The 21,372-nt window shown below is 39.6% G+C and overlaps 1 long non-coding RNA gene across 1 annotated transcript in view; it reads left to right on the top strand.

The window, feature by feature from the left end:
• The first annotated feature begins 655 nt into the window (after window positions 1–655).
• LOC138924739 (uncharacterized) overlaps window positions 656–21,372 on the top strand; it is a 36,335-nt gene continuing 15,618 nt past the window's right edge. Inside the window, exons 1-2 of the long non-coding RNA XR_011439850.1 lie at window positions 656–749; window positions 872–1,251. This is a non-coding gene — a long non-coding RNA (uncharacterized lncRNA). The remainder of the gene's footprint in view (window positions 750–871; window positions 1,252–21,372) is intronic.

The following is a 21,372-nucleotide window of genomic DNA, read 5'->3' as shown; positions in this document are numbered from 1 at the left end:
TTTATAACCCTGCAGCCTCAGCAGACCCTTCTGACCCAGTTGGCTGGGCTGTGACCCCAGCTCCAAGAGCAGAATGGGAGGGACTAGAACTCTCTGGGCTTCCAGAGCCCAAGCTCCCAAGTTAGGACCACCTGCCTCCCACTCCATACTTCCCCTGACCACCACTGGAGCTGGAATCCTATTCAAGCTCGGTTTACCCTTCAAAGCCCTCTAGGTAAAAAAGCGTGGACTAGGGTTCTGAAGAGCAGGGCTCCAGTCGTAACTATGCTTGCGTGGCTTAAACAAGGCACCACCCCAGGCCTCACTCACACTGAAGCCCTTTACGTGTCTGAATCTCTCTAGGAGTCTACATGAAACTTTCTCAGCTTTTCTCTTTCTCATTTATTATTTTCCTGCAGTGCCATTCTGCTCTTTCCTTCCAGTTCTTTCTGTTCTGCCAACCTTTCCTCCATTCTAGCTACAATAAAATATTCAACAGACCCTTAACACACTAAAACAGTAATTCTCAGCCCTAGATAGAGGTTAGATTTTAGGATACTTTTTAAAAATACAGAGGTTTATACTCCCTCCTCCCACCCCAGGCTTACTGGATTAGACATCAGTAGTATTTCTAGAAAGCTTACAAGGCCATTTGGGTGCACTGAAGGGAGAGGGTAGGTTCGAGAGGAATGTGGTCCTTGGAAAAGCGAGGCTTAAATGTTAAGTAAATATAGTAAAGGAAGGGAACTTCACTAAGGAAAGAAAAGCTGGTAACAGAGCGAATTCAACCTCTTCTCCCCACTGATAAAAACTGGCATAGATGTATCTTTTTCTCTGATCTTTTTTCTCTTTGATCTTTTCTCCCTTTTCTTTCCTTCCCTTCTCCTCCTAGATGGAGAGGAGCGATGGAATGAACATCAGGCTGAAGAAGACTGGGCTGAGCTAGGAAGACTCAATTAAAATGGGAAGCTGAGGATTACAGGCATCATGACATCCCAGCCTGGCCACTGGCACCCCAGGCTGGCTGCACAGGGATTTTCAGCAGCACAGCATCTGTTTTCAGGGTCCTGGGCAGTATCGCTAAGTCACGGAAGTTCGTCTTAGAAGCTCTCACTCTTTCCGGTATTCTAAAATCCTTTGCCTTAAACATCTGCCCTTTCCTAAAGTCCCCTCCTTCCAAAATGATTCCTACCGTCTTCTACTTCCCAAGGAAAAACGTATTCACTGAGACCTAATTACTGCCAAGACATAAGAACCTTGATTTGACAGTTGGTAAGTAGTTATCTTTGCTATCTAGGAGGTTGTTGGTATACACGGTGTTGGTATACATGAATGTGCCCCAATCTTAGGATCTTACTAGATGTGGATAAACTGGAGTGGTACTGCTCTAGAGATGGGGAGGGGAAAATAGATTTTGGAAGGATTTAGGGAGTAAATATCAGTGACGAATTGGATATAAGAAGTGAGAAATAGGTAGATGTCATGAATAACTCCTGGGTTTCTGGCTTCTATAACTGGAATGGATTTGTCCAAATTTTAGAGAAGAGCACAATTTAATGAAGCTTATCAGCCTTTACTACTCCTAAAGCACCATCGGGGCTCAAAGATGAGGAAGACTATGACTCAAGTCTAGTAAGATCGCCCTGCCCCCAAAATAGACAACATTCAGAAGACTAGAGTAAGTGCTCCCCTTGCATGTACACATTTTAGAAATTAAGCAGTTAATAGAACATCCCAATTTTAGATAGTTGTAAATCAAAAGTGGGTAGAAATGGTTAAGTTTTAGGATATAGGTAAGACATTTGTATTTGTAATCAAATTCTGACCTTGGATGAATAAATGTTCCAAGCAAAGACCAAATGCAAATGCCCAAAGCGAACCTGACTTATGGGATGGAGTATTCAGTATTATGAAAGATTGTTTTTGCTTAGAGATATGGAATTGCTCAAGTTTCTTCTTGGGCTGTTGGGAGGGCCAAATTTATATCTAATCATACCCGGTAAATAAGATTCCGACTAGTTTCAACTATCTGGGGAGATACTGGTGAAATCACGGATACTTTCTTACAGTGGGCTAAGGACGCAGATTTTGGTGCTTCTCAAGGGGCCCAGCAAGACCACTTGTTTTTCCACTGAGACCAGCTGCTTTTATACACCTTTGATCGAGTCCAAGTGAAATCAATATGTGTTTTCTTTAATGGGTTTCCAGACCTTGTCTCTGCCCCTGCAGAAGAAGAGCCACTTTTTAGCAAATCTGCTAAATTTGTGGCCTTTCTATTGTCCAACTGACCCCCTTCCATACTGAACAATATTGAATTCCTTAAACTGCTTATGCAAAGTGGAAGACCACCCTTTCTCTCATCCAAGGCCTCAGATATTATAGCTACCATATAGCGAATATACAAACAAGTCGTTTAATTCCTTTGGGTCTTAGTTTTTTTCAAATGAAGAGGTGTTTTCTAACGTCACACCACAAATTCTGGGATTCTCTCTGTGCTTTCCACCTACTTCTTAATTGCTCCACACTCGGTCTCTAGAATATGCAGCCTTGAGTTATTAAAATTAGAAGAAAATTATTATCTAACAACTTATGTTAAAATGTGATTTTATAGAATCACAGAATAGCTAGTGTTACGGTGTTATGACTCCTAGGCATAACTTTATTGGCTTAGAGTACCCCAAAATTGATCAAAATGCTCACATGTAATGTATGTAATGTGTTACAACATACAGGTTCCTGGATCTCTCTATAGACATGCTGAATCAGATTCTCCAGGGAAACCGGAGTAGGAATCTACATTCTTCCTGGGGTTAAATACGCAAAATATTTATTCTGAAAGGCTGTGTTTTCTTAGCGTAAGTTGGTAGAAAGCTTAAAAATTTCACTTGTGTTTATCTCTAAACCGCATCATCATTTCTGCCTCTAGGTTTGTTCACACGTTGCTTCCTGTTCTGAAATCTTCTCCTCCTTTATATTAACAAAATCCTATCCATCAGCCAAAACCTTCATCAAGTCCTATCTCCTGACTGAATAGCAGCTCATAACTGTGTGCCAGATGCTAAGCATCACTTCCGGCAATCCTCATGATAACCTATGGGGGAGCTACTGTTCTTATCTCCTGATACAACTGAGGATGTGGAGGCTTAGAGAAGGGAGCTATCTAGCCTAGCCATCACCCTGCAAGCAAGTGACACACATGGGGTCTGAAGATGCTGTCTCACCAGGGTGACATTTATCTGTCACCCTCTATGTAGACCACTTTCCTTGCTCACTGCTCAGTACAGCTCCCAAACCTCTCCCTCATTTCATAACTCCCCCAGAACATGCAGTCTGAACCCCACAAATGAGCACTTATTTCTAGGTTTTGCTATTCTTTCCCATGTGTCTCCTGTCTGCCCAACTAGACCTCAATCCAGCAAAAGCAAGGGCCATTTTATAGGCCCACCTAGTAAGCTCAACTAGTATTTATCAATTGATTAGACGTGGAGAAAACATGTGAATTGTGAAAATGTGCAAGATTGTTTTAGTGTTTAACTGTAGAATACTAAGCAACAAAAGAAAGTATCAAATTTAGCTTCAATCTTTGTTTTTGAAATACTTAATTTTCTATGTGGATTTAAAGGTAGGGAAGAGATGGAATGGTGGAAATCTCAACTGAAAGAGAACCATTTTCTAAAGGCAAGATTGAGGTTCTTGGAGAAATTGGCCCATGCCCCTAGGACCGCTATGCTCTATGGGATTGTGCTGACCTAGAAAATATGACAATTTTATGCGCACAAAATCTTTTTTGGCTCAACTCAATTCCATATAAGCAGAGCAATACATGCTCTTTTGTAGAATTTACACCCTGAAATGGCATACCCCTAATCTTTTAACAGAAAATTGGGTAGATGAATTTGCTGAGGCAGTCACAATTTTGAGTTAGGTCGTTTTACAAAATGGATGAAGTAAAGTGTGTTTTCGTTTGTCTCAGGAACAAAAAATTTTATTTCACTTATTGGTACTTACCATATTTGCTTAAGAGAAATGTTGGCTTCAACCTTAGAGGCTAAAGATAAATTTAGAGAAACATTTTTAGATGGCTTCTGACCTGAGGTAAATATTATATGAGGGCATTTAAATTCTGCTAAGTGGAAATTAAAGATACTAGTTGCCAGAGTCAATGTGTGCAGTGTGTTATTGGGAGACTTCTGTTAACAGTAAATATGCTCATCTTAACGGTTGTCTTTTATCTTCTCCCATTTCTTAGTATATCTTATAATTTACCTCAGTATACATCTTGCAAGTAGGTTATTTGAAATATCTTTGTTTAATGTGTACTTAATAGTGTCACAGCATGTGTTACAGAGTAGAAAACACATTGTAATATTTATCACCAGTTTTTCCCCCAAGCATTTCGATCATTTAAAATCATTCAGGAAACTTTGGTTCACATTGTGCTCTTGAGCGTTGCCTAAGTAAGTTGGGAACGCTAGGACACTAACATAGCTTATTTTTATTATGGTTTTTAAAGTTAACAACTAGTGAGTTTCTTTGAACTTCTACAATGATTTAAATTGTCAATGACAAAATATCTTTTCTCCAAGGGTAAAAACGGATTGTGAGCTATTGTGGGATTTGAATATGATTAATTTAATTGTAAAGAGTTACAACTAGTGGCAGTAAACATGCAGGAAAGACAATGTCTAGATTTCTCAAGTTCTTAAAGGACTTTGGTTTGGGATTTAGACATAATATGAAGTAGTCGGTTTATTCAAACATGTTACTCCAAATATAATTTAGGACAATTTTCTTGTCTCCTAAGCAGAAAATGAATATATTTAGTTAGATCCCATTAATTTTTCAAAACGTTGTTGAGAAATGAAGTTTAATTTCCCAAAAGCCCCATCACCATAGTCTTGAATTTTCATCCTGTCGTCATCATCTATTGCCAGATGCTGTCTTTTCAGGGTCCCCCAGTAGGAATTTAAACTCAAGGACAAGTTCCCCTTCTTATTTGCTTCTGCCCTGCTTTATTCTGTGCCTGGTCTTTGAGCACCTGTTATGTATCGGACATGGCTCCTGCTAAAGGCTCCGAAGTATTTTGGAATGATGAATTCACAGAGAATTATTGGAGGGTCCTCAATTTTAATTCTACCTGTATTCAATTTGGTATAATAGGTCATTAAAAAATTGTTCATGTATCGGTCAGCCCAGAGTATGTATTTGAGTGGTCACCCCAGCAGGAGACACCCTTATTCTCAAGATATTGTCGTGGTTCAAAACTTTTACTTTTTTGGATCTTCTGTGGAATTCCCCTAGAGTCAGTGTGAGCACAGGGGAACAAAACTCACTGCTTCGTGTTTCAGATCAAAGTGGAATTCTGCACCTTGATTGTCCACTTGATTCACCTGATAAGGAGTTAAGTACCTTTTCATTGTTTGCAAAAATCACCCAAAGGACAAATTTTATCACTATTAAGGGTAGTCAAAAGAACAAATAGTGTCTCTAAAGGCAATTCAAAAAAGTAGTTTCCAAAAGTACCCGTGTATGGCTGAGCACATCTGTGAGATGAGGGTTTTATCTCCCAAAAGACTTCTTTGAAAGAGATCATGCCCACTTGGTACGTTTTTTTGAAACCAGACACGTTATTTTAAATTCATACCTCATGCATTTAATTTACTTTCACATCATTTCTCAATCCAGACACATTTCGGTGAATAGCTTTGGGAGTGCCGTTTGATTTTTAAAAGCATCACACTGTGCCGACATCCTATGCTCTACAATGGGAAACATGGACGTTAGCTTCTATCTTTCTTTAGATGTCAAGTTCTCTAGATAAGTTATAATCCTGCCAGTAGAGAATAATCAGTAAAGGCCCTAGTGAGATATGAACTCAGGAAAGTGAGCCCTTGGTAGGTTTCTGAATGATACTTTAATATGTCAAAATTAAGCTTCAACAAAGTAGACTGCAGACACATCATAGAATTTAATTTGTGCAAGGTTTCTTAGAGGTCATCTATTACAACTCTGTCTTCTTTTAGATTTAAAAAATTGATGCTGAAAAGTTTGCATGACTTTTCTAAGACCACGAAAATAATTTCCAGTCCTCAGAACTCCTAATGTCTCCCCTCTTTAGCAAAATACCATTCTACCGCCTGAACTTTTCCTATACTAATAGGTCCCCCAGAGTACCCATCACTGGAATAATCTTTGACCCTGTGCATTCATGAACACTTCTACATTTCTTTGGCCATCTCCTTATGTGTAATTTCTCATTGTTTACAGAAATTAATATATCTGACATATTTCTTTTTAATCTATAGAGGCCTTGGTTTATGTATAATGTGTATCCTTGACTTTGCATTTCTAATACTGCTTGTTTTATTAGTCAACTCAAAATTGCCTTTTATAGAATATGTGGAGGAAACATTCTGTTCAAGGATTTTGTATCTGTGCAAGAACTTTTTTCTTCACTGTCATCTGATTAAACCAGATGAACTCTTTTTTGTCCTTTGTGTCTCAGAATAAGACTTCCTTGGGAAAGCCTTCCCTGATCTCTGAGATCAGGTGAGATGCATATTTTATTAAACTTTTCCATTAAACACCTATGCTCCCCCCTTATCACCCTCAACACATTTGCAATGACTTGTTCGTGCCAGGCTTCCTCAGTAGACTCTGGGCTCCATGAGGACAGAGACCTCATCTGTCTGGGACCCCAATATTTCTCCAGCACAAACCATACACATGGCTAGCACTTTTCTGTCCAGGACTCCGAGTTGCAAGCTATAGAAATGTAATTCATACGAACTTATGCCAGAAAAAGGAATCAATGGATCTGGTAACTAAAAAGTCTAGAGACAGAAGTGGGTGGTCTCATCCTAGCTGTATCCCTGGACTCAAATTTTGTCCTTTGGATGATTTTTTCTTTTATTTCTTTTACTCTTAGATATATTCTACCTTTGTAGGGGCCAAGATGGCTCTGGTTGTTCCAGGCTCATCTGATTCTCACTACTGTATATCTTAGAAAGACATCATTTTAGCAAATATCCCATTTAGGGTTTTCATTGATTTTGATAAATAAATGACAAGCAATAGAATTTATTGGCGTATTTGAGGAAGCCATTTGGGTTAAAACTAATTTAGCCTGACCTTGTTTTTCCAAAAGGGTCTGACATGGCCTGTTGAGTATGCATTGTATGTCTGCTTTAAATATTTACCATGTCCCAAAGACAAGAATGATGCCCCTAAAGGTGGGGATGTAACTTCCCCCCATATTAGCATTTCTTTAAGAATAAGCATCTCTTCCTGGGAACTAAGGATTAATTACTGACCTGCTGTGCTCACCTTGTGAGCACTGACCTGCTGACCACTGACCTGTTGTGCCAGCAAAGCTATCTCATGACTACTGTAAAAGGACATTCCTGTTATATGTGATGTATGCTCTTTGTTCCAAGACGGTATATCACCACTCTGTACACCCCACTTCTTTGGTGCCTTACCTTCCTTAGGGAAGGAAGGCCCTGGGCTAGTCCCCAGATCTGGCTCATAATAAACTCACCCCAATTTTGATTTATAGATTGATTATGGATTATTTGTGTCGACAGTTTGCTTGGGTCACAGGCCCAGCCGTGAGTCTGTCACCATGACTGAGGAGTGTGGCACTCTGACTGCCTTGGTTGAGATCAGTAGACCTTCCAGAAACTAGGAACAGAGGTGAGCCCTTTCTGACCCACATGTATTGAGAGTAGGATGAGAGTGATTTCCAAAGAGAGAAGAGGGATTCCTATACCACAACAGGGGGAATGGATGCTGGGCAAGAAAAATATTGATAAGGATAAGAGAAGTAATAGCTAATTTTTATTGAGAGCTTTATATGAATTGACTAATTTAAGATGTCCACTAAAATGTTCCAAAAATTGATGTTGAGGGAATAAATGAATGAAAACAAAGTTTCATGCCTAGGGCTTATGTTTCATGCCTATGACATACTGGCAATACCACGATTATTACTATTATTATCATTATTGTTATTGTTATTATTGACTGCTAGAAACTTTGCAAACTGAATTCCTATACAGTTATAAGTTGCTAAGAGATTTTTTTAAATCATTTCTTAAAAAGCAATTTGGAAGGGCCAACAACCCCGTGACTGTCTCTCAAGCCTTATGTACTTAAAGAACTTTGGACATGTCTTTGTGTCTTGCAATTTGCATCTCACTTCTGGCTTTTATTTGTCTGATTTTAGTTCAATTACCTGCTATCTCCCTGTGCTCTCTTGGGTAAGCTGACCAAGTTTCTCTTTGTAATTTTAATTTGTATTTTAGATTGTTTGCATAGTCAATTCCCCTTCTTTCTGCTCCTTCTCTGTTTCATATAAGGTAGCTTCCCACCCCCATCTTGACCCTTGGGGTCTTTCTATTGTTCCTTTGAGGAAACACAGCTTTACTAAATGACTTTTCTGTTTAAAGTCTGGTCCAAAGAGATTTTGCTATTTTACTAAGCCTATTAATCTTGGCTTTCATTTTGTTATTAGTTTTCCTCTTTTCATTCCCCCCATATTTTTCTTTAGAATTCTAAATTCCACACTAAGAGCATCTTGTTTTCCCACTGAGTTTTAACATTCTCCAAGGAGAAGTTCTATTTAAAAGTTCTTAAACTGGGTTCTTGAAACCCCTGAGACTATGCAAACTTCCACGTGTGTGCGTAGACACATTTTCCAGGGGAGAGGGTGATAGTTCTCATCAGAGTTCAAGTTTATGACGCATGAACATTTCAGAGTTGTGGGCCCCTCACTGCAATACTGTTGACAATTAATGAACCAAGCTTTGGTTTCTCCCACGGAGGGTAAGGACTACAGCTTTTCTTCATGATTGTATCTTGATTTTTGTCTCAATTCTGTATATACTGGGGAGGATTTCAGTAGAACGGAGCCCAGACTGTCAAGAAACTTATCTTCTGTCCTGGGTCAGTGGCCTCCAAAGGGCCAACTTCTCAGCATGACACAGTCTTTGAAGACTGCCCTACTTTGAGGCACCCTCTCAGCATGCAACCCCCGCCCTCCCACCATTCTTTATCTGCAAAGGTTGAACCCACTCCTTTTCCACACCTCCCCTACTTGGGAGATTGGTACACATTATGTATGTTGTCTTCCCCTTTCCTTTGTTTATGGAGCACTCTAGGTCTCCCTTTAATTCTTAGACTTCCATACACGTGTATTGAATTTGGATGTATAAAAGCACATTAGGTGGCGACCTCCTGTTCTTTCATCTTAACATCCTTAATTCTTTCACATAAATGATGTCATCGTGCTTTGGTCGTGCTCTATCGAAGAGCAAGCATTTTCAGTCCCTCCTGCACATTTTTCAGGCTGTTAGCACTTCGATGCTTCTTTCTCCCTCACACTTTACCCATGCTGCTGGGCATCTCTGCCCCAGCCACTGCTGGCAGAACAGATGAGCTCAAGGATTGGGGTCCTTTTCCAAGGCTGGGGTCAGGGAGAAGAATTACCACAAAGACTCTGTGCCATAGGAGTAAACCAAGCTAAGGTTCAAACTCAACAGACTACTTGTGAACACCAAGTTCCTGGGGTTACAGGTGAGACGGAGGTCAGTGTTACCATCCCAAGGGTTCTGAGGCAGACAAAGAAGGGCTCAAAGGATAATATGGGCCAGCAGCATTGAGATGTACGGCCGGGTTAGGCTGGATTAACACATAAGAGGCAAGAAGGACAGTGCCTGCAATTCTTCTCTACAATATAAGCTTCCTTCTGTATCATTATTGCAGGGTTAGTGATCCGCCAATATACACTGTGTATGTGTGTGTGTGTATAGTGATGTAGGTAGGAGTGGGATCAACATATGCATACTGTTGGCCAGTAGGATCGGGAAAGGCATCAAATATAATTTAATCTTTATTGATTAAATACTATGGAAACATATTCCTTAGAAAATGAGTCTCTTGTGATCTCAATCCTTCAGAGATGAGCACTGTTAAAAGTGTGGAATCTATTCTTCCAGATTCTTTCTATGCATATATTAAGATAAATATAATGTGCATGTACCCACGCATATATATTTCACACAGAAATGTGACTATCCAGAATCCTGTTCTGGACCTTGTTTGTTCAGTGACCAAGTATCTTAAGTACCATCATTTTAAAAATAAATCTTGAAAACAGAATATATGAATATTGCCTGAAAATTGTACTGAAGAGCACTAGATCTGATTAGCTCTCTAACAAAACATCAGGGAGAAATTTAGAAGATACTAATGACTAAGTCTGGAACCATTTATTCTGAATCAATTATTTCATTTTTTTAAAAGTAAAAATAATGCTGGTACAGGTTTAGAGATAATCTGAACTTGATAATTGCAGCAGTCACCAGCTGACAACTGATGAAACCTGATGTCACTTTGGAGGGCATCTGTGTCACAGTTCCAAGGGGGTTCCATTTTTTTTTATTATTTTTGACTATTCAACAGGATTCAAATTAGAGCAGAAATTATTGGCGAGGCTGAATCAATGTTAGATTAAGAAGTGAAATTCTAACAAGTTCCACAATACATGCGTAGTATTTTGTTCTCTCTGCCCTTGAAATCTATTCTTCAAAATTGGTTGTGAGTATTCACATTGTATGATTCTAGTTTAACAAATGATTAAATGGGGGCCATTGAGGTCAAAGACTGAGGCCACGTGGGTAGGAGAAATGAAAGAACCAAATCTCTATCTCATCTCCCAGCCAAGCTCTTTTTGGTAAAACGTCGATTGTTTTGAAATAATTACAGATTCACAAAAAATTGCAAAGTATTACAGAGAGGGCCTGTGCACCCATCAGCCAACTTCCTCAAATGGTAACTAACATCTTATGTAACTACAGTACATAGTCAAAATGAGGAAATTGACATTAGAACAATACAACTAGCTAGACCACAGATATTACTACTTGGATTTCACCAGCTTTTGAATGCACTCATTCTTTTTTTGGTATGTGTGTGTATAGTTCTATGACATTTTATTTCATGTATAGGTTTATATAACTACCACAGCGATCAAAATTCAGAACTGCCCTGTCACCATGAGGGAACTCCCCAGTGCCATATCTTTATAGTCACTCCCTTCCCTCCTTCTCTAAACCCTAACAACCCTGATCTAGTCTCCACTTCTATAATTTTATCATTGCTACAATTTTGTCTTAATGCCATCATTTACCACCTTGCAATCAATAGTTTTGGGGCACATCTTCTCTGAAATGCCCATCTGGTCCTGCTCAGTCTTTCCCTTTTTGAAGCCTAGTGTTCTTTGATCCAATCAGTCATAAAGGTCCCAGATTATCAGTGGCTGATACTGCAACGAATAAAGCAAGGTCTGTATAATCTAATGCCAACAAGAACCTGACTCAGCTGGTTTCACTGATGTATTTCTGGAGCTGCTGCAACAAAGTACAGCCCACTGGGTGACTTAAAGAACATAAATCTATTGTCTCACGGTTCTGGAGGCTGGAAGTCCGAGATCAAGGTGTTGACAGGGCCATGTTCCCTCTGAAGAGACTAGGGAAGGAACTGTTCCATGCTTCTTGCCTAGCTTCTGGTAGTTCCTTGGCTCATGGCTCCATAACTCCAACCTTCACATGGTGTTCTCCCTGTGTGTGTGTCTTCACATCATCTTCCCTCTGTGGATGTCTCTCTCAGTGTCCAAATTTCCCCTTTTTATAAGGACACAAGTCATATTGGATTAGGGCCACTCTGATGACCTCATTTTAACTGAGTACTTCTCTAAAAACTCTCTCTCCAAATAAGATCACATTCTGAGGTACTAGGGGTTAGGACTCAATCTATCTCTTTTTTGGGCAAGCACAATTCAACCTGTAACAGCCGACATTCAGCAAACATGCTTAGGATACTCTAAGCACAAGGAAAATAATGTAGAAATAATTGTAGGCAAGCAAAGTGAGGAACTATGGAAGAGAACACTTCCTAACCTATTGTATTAATAAGTTCTGAAATGTCAGGATTCGACATGAGAGGAGATGCTCCAGATGGGGCTGGGGGCTGATGCAGCAGGCCTGACTGGGACCCCCTAAGTGTCATCCCCAGTGGTGATTCTATGTGCTAATTCCAGGAAGCCAGTGTTCCATCGCTCAGACTCCTCCCCTTGGTTTCTCTGAATGTGGATAGGGGAACTCAGAGCAGACTTTACATATACCAAGGGAGAGCAGAAGAGCAATAAATCCAGATGTTTATAGATAAAGGTTAAACACAGCATGGTTTTTAAAGAGTAACTTTCTGATCCTACCCAGCTGTGCCTCTCACAACAAAAACAAGAACTTAGGTAGAGCTCTAAGTGGGATGCAGAGAGGGGATCTTTCTTCCTTGGACATGATCGTGAAGGTGTCATGATGTCTGGGTGATGACTTCCAGGTGACCTGCTCTGCACACTGTCTCAGGATGTTGTTATGGACTGGATATTTGTGTCCCCCCTCCCCCACCCAATTCATATGTTGAAGCTCTAACTTCCAACGTGGCTGTATTTGGAGATGAGGTTGCTAAGGAGTAGTTAAGGTTAAATGAAGTCAGAATGATGGGGCCCTGATCTCGTAGGACTAGTGCCCTTATAAGAGACACCAGAGAGCTCTCTCTTTCTCTCTCTCCAAGTGCATGCACAGGGGACAGACCACGTAAAGACCCAGAGAGAAGGTGGCCATCTACAGGCCAGGAAGAAAGCTCTCACCAGAAACTGAATCTGCTGGCACCTTGATCTTGGACTTTTGGCCTCCAGAACTATGAGAAAATAAATGTTCTTTAAGCCACTTGCTCTATGGAATTTTGTTGTGGCAGCCTGAGCAGACTAATACAGAGTATATGCTTCAGCTCCAAAGGATTTCTCAGGGGCTCAACTTCCAGCCTTTTTCCATTTGGAGGTACCATCTTAATACCTCTCACTTGGGAACCACTGCCTCCATGGTGATACCTGCATGGTGAAATCCAAGAAAGATCCCCTTCCTGTTGCTCACGTGGGTTCTATCTAAGTTCTTCTTTCTGTTCTTAGAGACTCACCTCTCTTCCAGTTAACTTTGAAAATGACTTAACCCTTCCGATGAGTGGGCCCCTCCTCTGAAGTAGTCCAAGAAAATGAGAATTCTCTAACTTCACAGTAAACATTATCTCTAGGCAACAAGGCTTGAATGCCCAAAATGAAAATGGAAGGCCTGGTTTTCAAATAGGATGACTCAGCTTTTTTTTATTTGTTTAAGCTAATTTGTCCTAAGTTAGAATATTTGCTGAACTATAGACTAATAAATAGAGGTATGCCACATCTTTCTGGACTTTGTTTAGAGGCAGTGGGCAATGGAGATTGGAGAATTTTAAAATGCTTTTTTATCAAAACCAGTTTTGAATACGGGAGATTACTGTGGTATTTTCTCTGTTTTCTATTTTGCACTTTTTGTCTTCAGCAGATTTAAAATAAAGAAAAATATTAAATAACATCAAAAATAAAAATTAAAAGTTTAAGCTAAAGAATTTAAAAAATCACACTTCTAAAAAGCATTAATGGGAGGTGGCAAATAAAACATTGATAATAACGCTATCTATAATTTATTAAGTACTCATTTTGACACAAACACTGTTCTAAGCATTTTATATGAATATGCTTATTTTATCATATAATCAGGGAGTCTTAAAAAGGAGATGGAAAGTAGGAATTTATAGCATTCTAAGAGTTCTGCTGGAAAGTGGATTTTGTGTGGCAAAGTTGGTGGTTGAAATAATCACACAGACATGAAAGAGAATCAGGGAAGAAAAATGACCCACAGAGCATTTAGAGAGTAATGTACCATGATCTGTTTCAGATCATACCATCATAAAACGTCAACTTATATAACTTATTCAGTTAAAAAAATGGCTTTCGGAAAAAATCGTGAATGTTGATCAACGGCATACCAAACTTCGTTATTTAATTTCTCCTTGTCACTATACTGCTTGAGTGATAATGTATCAGAATATTTTCAAATCTTTCTTTAAGCTTTATTGAGCTATAATTGGTATACAAAAAATTGCACATATTTAATGTACACATTTTGATGAGTTTGGACATATGCGTACACCTCTGATACTATCCCCACGATCAAGGTACTAAACATATATCTATCATCTCCGAAAATGTGCGTCTGTTCTTTTGCATCTGCATGTGTGTGTATGTATGTGTGTGTGTGTATGCATGTGTGTGTGCGCTTTTGTGTGAAGAACACTTAACATAAGATCAGTCCTCTTAGGATATTTTAAAGTGCATAATACTACCTCGTTAACGATAGGCACTATGTTGTACAGTAGATCTCTAAAACTTACTCATCCTGTATAACTGAAACTTTACATCCATTGAGCAACAGCTTCCCATTTCCCCTTCCTCCAGCCCCTGGCAACCATCATTCTGCTCTCTGCTTCAATGAGTTTGACTATTTTAGACACCTCACATAAGTGGAATCATGCAGTGTTTGCCCTCTGTAACTGGCTTATTTCCCTTGGCATAACGTCCTTGAGGTTCATCCATGTTGTCACAAATGGCAGGATTTCCTTCTTTTTTAAGGGTGAATAATATTCCATGGTATGTATGTACTACCTTTTCTTTATCCACTCATCACTATCTCTTTAAGATTTAAGGACAGTCACGTGATTTTTGTGGTCAAATGAGTTGGTTTCTGCGTTAGTCCATTTGGGCTGCTATAACAAAATACTGCAGACTAAGTGGTTTGTAAACAACAGAAATTTATTTCTCATAATTTTGGAGGCTGGAAATCTGAGATCCTGGAAGTCTGAGATCCTGGTTGGGTCAGGGTCCTCTTCCGGTTTGCAGACTTCGTTGTGTCCTCATGTGGTGGAAGGAACTAGGGAGCGCGGTGGGGCACTAATCTAGTTCATGAAACCTCCACTCTCGTAACCTAATCACCTCCCAAAGGCCGGACATTCTAACACCAGCACACTGGGTGTAAAGATTCCAACATGTGAATTTTGGGGGGACACAAACAGTCAGACCATAGCAGTTTAAATGAAAGCATTTTGAAAACAGTAGCATTATACAAATGCTGGGTAGAATTATATTCATAAATATATTTGGAAAACTTAAAAGTAGTGACCATAATTCCTTCCACAGAATAAACATTTTGAAGAAATCTAGTATTCATTCATTTTGGGCTGTTTCCTACATTTGGGTTTTGAGGTTCAAGTGAAATGGGACTTCACATGTGTTTTCCTGTTTTCTTTCCCAAGGTTATGTGTACCTTGTGAAATTAACTCAGAAATAGACAGAGCCTATTTCCTAGAAAGCCTGCCAGTTTCTTTCATGGAAGTGTTTGCTGTAATAAGATACCGCATTTTTTAAGGTTAGAAAATGAAGAAAGAAAAGGGAGAAAGAGAGATGGAGAAAGGCAGAAAAAGAAAGAAAAGTTCAAGAATGTATTTACTAGATGTTCAGGTATAAATCAGTTATAGAGAAAGATATACACGGTGTGGGCATTTCCTTAAAAATTAAAAATATCCAAACCTCTTGTTCCAAATACCATTTGTTTAGTGTAGGGTTCCAAACTTGTGTTACCAAATCATCTTAAAATCCTACAATTTCCTTTTCTTACACTTTTTATTCTAAATATATTTAGAAGCTATTTCAAAATAATGGAATAATGGATTCACTGTAAGACAGAATTTAACTACTTCGCTGTCTTTTATTTCAAAAATTTTAGAAGGATGTCCCATTATGAGTACCCTAAACTTGACCTATTACATAGTAACAATTATAAGTAAATAGAAAAGAGTGGAATCATAACTTATGTGGACTGAAGAGTAAGACGCGATGAATTTAATGATTTGAACAACTCTGAGATGCGGAAATTTAAAAGAATGTGAATATAAAGATCACACTTTTTAGTTATTTTGATGCACTGGGCCATGGAATAGGAAAGGTTTTGAAATGGAAAACTTGTGAACTTTGATACATCTAGAAAAAAACAACAACTCTTTGGGAGATTAGAGAAATAAAGGGTTTTGAGGAATGTCAGAGATTAGGGGGCATGTCCTTCAGACTGGGAACCTTAACGGAGCAGGCTCACCCCACAGGTCACTCTGTTCTAACTCAGCCTCGTCAACTGCCAAAGAGAGTAAGAGCAAGGACAGCCGTCCGATAGAAGAGGGGATGAAAGTGTTCTACCACTCGTCTTGACTTTTTAAAAAACGTTGTATTTTAAACTAGCTATGGACTCACTAGAAGTTGCAAAAAATGTACAGAGAAGTCCCATGTTTTCTTCATCCAGCTTTCCCCCATGTTAGCATCTTACATGCTGTAGTATAGTATCAAAACCAGGAAATTGACCTTGGCAGAGTACGGTTAACTAGACAACAGAACTTACCTGGATTTAACCAGTGTTTACACGCACTCTATTTTTTTGTATCTGGATTGACATTTACAACTTGAGAACATTCAATACAAGTACCCAAAGTCTTAAGGGGCAATGTCGCTAATACTTCCCCTCCCTCCATGCCTGCTTCCTTCCCTCACTCCCTCACTCTTTCCACCCTGGCTTCCATCCTTCCACAGTGAGAACCAATTTAGTACCAGGAACTGTGCTATGTGCTAGAAAGATCGGTGAAGCCAGACAGTCATGGCTGGTCTCTCCTCCACTGCCACTCACGCCCCCATCCTCATTCAGACCCTTACTAGGTCTTCTGTTGACTCTTCTAGCCTCCTGTTTCCCCTCAACCCACTTGTTCCCATGAGCAGCTCCAGATTATTCTTCTCTTGCAACGGTACTTTCAGAAAACTCTTCTTCACGAACAGAATTAACTAGTACAATAACTAGTACACCAGTACAATTATAGAACGCCCCACCCTTCCAATGTTCACAACTTATGCTCAAGTCAAACTCTACAATGTGCTGTTCTCCCCCTGCCTGTTTTTGCTTCTCTAGCCCTCTGGAATGCCTCCCCGTCTCCCGCTCTATTGAGATACGTTAAGTGAATTTCAAACGCCACCGCCTCCATGAAAAATCTCCTGATTGCTCCAGGTGGATGCAGCTTCTTCTTTCTTTAACCACCCCACTTCATATTTTGCTTGCAATCTTATTGTGTTTATTTTCTCCACCTTGTTTGGTGTCATATAAGTACTCTGCTGCAAATCCTATTCTCCTTCCTCCTTTAGCACAGAGACTGCATTGCTCTCAGTTTTTCTTTAATGTCTGGAGAAGGAACATGGATTTGGGGTCAAGATAGATCTATATCTATACGGGCTGCAGCAGGACACCCCATGAGGCGGTTATTACTAGTTCCAAGTGTCTTGGGGCTAATGTACCTACGTCATGGGGCATTCAATGCAGTAACGTATGTGGAGTGTCTCACGCAGGGCCTGGCACAGGCAATATTTGGAAAGTAAATCTTCAAGTACGGGGGGAATATTATCTTTGCAAAAAATGAGAGAATAGGTTTTATAAATATGGTTGTCTTCCAGTGAATCAGAGGTGCCTGGGTTAGTGATCGCTTCAAAAAATCTAAAACGGGTGTTGAGTTCAGAATCCCCTGAAAGCTAGAGTCATTCTGAAAAAGGAGCTGCCCCTGTCTTGACTACACAATGTGCTGGGAATAACAAGGTCAGGCTGCAGAGAGAAACTCCCAACTTCTCTCCCCCAAACATCGTTTCAAAGGGTCTGAAATAGCAGAATCATTCATATCCATCTTCTGCCCTCTCTCCCTCCATATACCTGGATATTTTAGCTGCGTGGAACCAGAGGAGGGTCACACTTTCCTCCCTATCCTCTTAACTACTGGAGCCAATTCTTAATTGTTTCTAATTCAAGGAAAGACTTGGCTTATGATTTGCATATCTGTTACCTAATTTGCATACCATGCATAAGCCTTTCTTTTACGCCTCTGAATAATTAAGTTGAATCTATATACATGTTTATTTCTTTAAGGGTCTACCAGGTCCCCATTTTGCCAGCATTAAGTGGATTCTTGGGGGCACAGGCACTTTCCTGTGGTTTAAACTATGAGGGTTAACTGTATGCCCACCGTCCTATTCAAAGGGTTGTGGGATTTGCTTACTTTGTAAGCTCTGTGCCAGGTCTTTCATTTGGCTGGCTGGAGCTCTCTGCAAAGATGACAATCATTCGAGGGCTTGGAAGCCAAATAGCACGTGGCCCGCCTCCAGTGATCTGGAAAACAGTTTAGAGGTTACTTTTGAGGCTGATAAAGTTCTGCTGCCAGAAGGCCAAGATCATGTAATTTGACCTTTTGCAGACTTATGGGACTTGTACCAAAATAAGTTTGCCTAGAAATGGACATTCAAGGGCCTTGATCTGTTTGATATTTTAACGAATAATAATGATAATAATGAGATAGTGACATGAATAACATCTGCTGCAACCCAAAGGCTTATCTTGTCCCAGACTTTATACTAAGTAGTTTATACTTTTTTCTCCTGGAAATTCCCACAGTATCTCTATGTTAGTCTCATTTTGACAAATGAGGGGCCCAAGCTTAAAAAGTCACTTGCCTGAAGTCACAAGGTTACTAAGAGGCTAAGTCAGGATTTAAAACTGACTTTCACAAAAAGCAATGTATTAACCATTGTGATCTCATATATTACATTTTTTAAACTACTTGTAAACTCCAAAATAATTAAACTATTTCATTCTCCCTTGCTTTTTTCTTTCTAAATTAAATAGTCACACTTTCATGGGGAAAGCATCAGATTTACTGAGCATCCACTATGAGTCAGGCCCTCTGCTAGACACTTCCACTCACTTTATCTCATTTACTCCTAATAATCACACTTGTAGGTAGGCATTGTTATCTCCACATTTAAAGATATAGAAATTGATGCTCAGAGAGGCCAAGTAACCTGCCTGTGGTCACACAGCCAATATGAGGCAGAGGCAGGATGTAAGCTCTTTCTGCAGATAACAGCAGAAGAACTTTTAAAGGGAGCCCATGTGCTCATTAAAATTCAAACTTTATTCTTCACACTCCAGATTCTTTTCCTCAGCACCTGTTGGCTTGATGATTTTAACGAATCATCCCCAATAATTTCTTGGGGTGCGCTTTGAAGTTAGGAAGCGTGGTCAAGGATAAAGTTTCTCATTGATTCCTAATCTTTTACGTTTCCTAGATTATTTTTATTTACAAGAGGCTTTATTATACCTTTTGCTTCATGACTAAAATTTCCTAACATTCTTAGAAATATGTGGGTTGATAACTACAAATTTGAAATCTGTACAGCATGGAATTTTCTTAGGTAAAAAATCTAACTTTTATTCCCAGAGGAGACCAAAAATAGATTAGAGGGGATTTTTATGTACTCTAAGGGAAAGTGAATAGTTTGAAATTCATGTGACTCTTTTTTTCCCCGAACGAATACATAGCTCTAATGTGAAAATTAATACTTGTCCTTTGAAGAGCCTGGCAGAAACGAGGAATAGTTGTTAATTCCTTGATACCTAATGAGATGTCACGGACACACCCAGCACTTGGTAAATTATAGACGTCTAGGCTTTTTTCCCCACTCAAGCAAACACTGCTAATCCATGCCTTGTATAAGGGGCTTCAGCTCTACCAAATGAGACCAAATCCCCTGAAATATCACCATATACCATTCGGTGGAGGTGGTTCTGTCTTTTAAAACCAGCAACTGAAGAGGTTTAACTCTACCAGACTTTCTCAAATTGTGGATCAAAGACAATTTGCATCAAAACTATGTTGAATTTACGTAAAAATGCGCATTCCTTGGTCTTACCTCAGAATCTTTGCTGTGGGCGGGTTCCCCAGGCGATTTTCATACGGAGTGGAGTTTAAGCCCCTATTTCTGTACTAACCACTCATGTCCGTCCTCACCCCTCACCTTAATCCCACAAAAAGAAAGTCTTGTTGCACGTGAGAAAACAAATTTGTAAAGGATAATTGCATTTCCTTGCATTGCATTCAGTTTTTCTAGCAACTCCTTATGTATTAATAGGCAGTTTCTGTTCTTTTCTGCAAAGGTGGCATTAGGAATGCCTAAATCTACAGACAATTCAACAAGCATAACTCGAAAAGTAGAATTCAGCCGTCACCATTGACCTTCATCCACACTAAAACTTTCATAGTTTTTAATAAGCAGCAAATTTGAAATATTGTTTTATCACTCTTTTAAAAACATTCCTACAAAGGCCCTTTATTCTTCTGATGCTGATAATCAACAAAAGCGTCACATTTAGGCATTCGGATGAGAGAACAAACTGAGGATTCTTACACATGCGTGTGTGTCCTGCCTCAGTGGCTTCAGTTAGGAATATTCCATTGGACGTAATTGAGCAGGAACCCAGTCTGCATTCCTCTGTCCAGGGTAATTTTTTTTTTCTATATAAAAGTACAGGACATAGGTTTGGGGCATTTTGTAATTTCTGAGACTCTTTCCCCAGGAGATAATAGGTGTTGATTTGCGCATTTTCTTGCTGGGTGAATCAAAATGATGGGCGGAGAGAGAATTATGAAGGCTGAAAGTGATACAGAGACTTTCCCGGCCTCCACGGGGTGTAGCTGGCTCTATTTTTCTGCATTTGCTGGTGGAAGGAGGGTGGAGTGCGACTGGAAAGCAAAGCCGTACTCTACGGTAAAGTCTGCAGTTAATGTGAAGGCTAGCGGCCGACTTCCCCCGAATGTGGGAAAGCTGAGCCTCAGTTGTCAGAGCTTGCCATGCCCACAAAACCCTGATTTACTGCTCAGCCCGACGGACACTACACCGCTTCCTAATTAAAACCACATGATCTGTTTCTGTCATGAAAGAGGGTTTTACTGTCAAGTCACTTCCTCTCCTCTCCTCAAAAAACCAAACCCAAACAAAACCCCCCAGAACTCCAGAAATAGAGATCTCAGCATGTCATAATAATACAATACCCTTACTAAAAGAGGTGTTCAGAAAAAATACTCCCAGTTCCTAAATAGTATGCGTTGGCAAAACATATTTTTCTTTCTAAGAATAACTGAGAACGGGCTGTTATAATTTTTAACAAGTGAGGTGAAAAAAGTCGCACATTGCTGCCCAAATCTCTTTGCAGGTGGATGGTGGCATTGCAGTTGGGTATTCTTTCATGAAGGATGTCTTTAGGTCAATAACTTGGTCAATGACAAAGTGTTAGGACGTCTCTCGCTCTCCCATAAGTACAACCGAAACCCACCTCCTGGTCCTTCTTGATGGTCTTTTCCATTGTTACCCACCTGTTCAAACGCTTTGATTCCTTGTCATTCTTTCTCCTCAAATCTAGCCACATTCTACAGTCAATAGTTATTTCCACTTTTTTTTCTTGAGTACTTCTCTTGATTAAGTGATAGTAAGTATAGTCATAATAATAAGTATAGTCGTAATAATAAGTATAACAACAAGGCTACTTTTTATTG

Source organism: Equus caballus, chromosome 6, assembly GCF_041296265.1.
Source record: "Equus caballus isolate H_3958 breed thoroughbred chromosome 6, TB-T2T, whole genome shotgun sequence".
NCBI classification, from domain to species: Eukaryota; Metazoa; Chordata; class Mammalia; order Perissodactyla; family Equidae; genus Equus; species Equus caballus.
The sequence above is the reverse complement of the archived record's forward strand: the minus strand, read 5'-3'. Positions and strand labels throughout refer to the sequence as shown.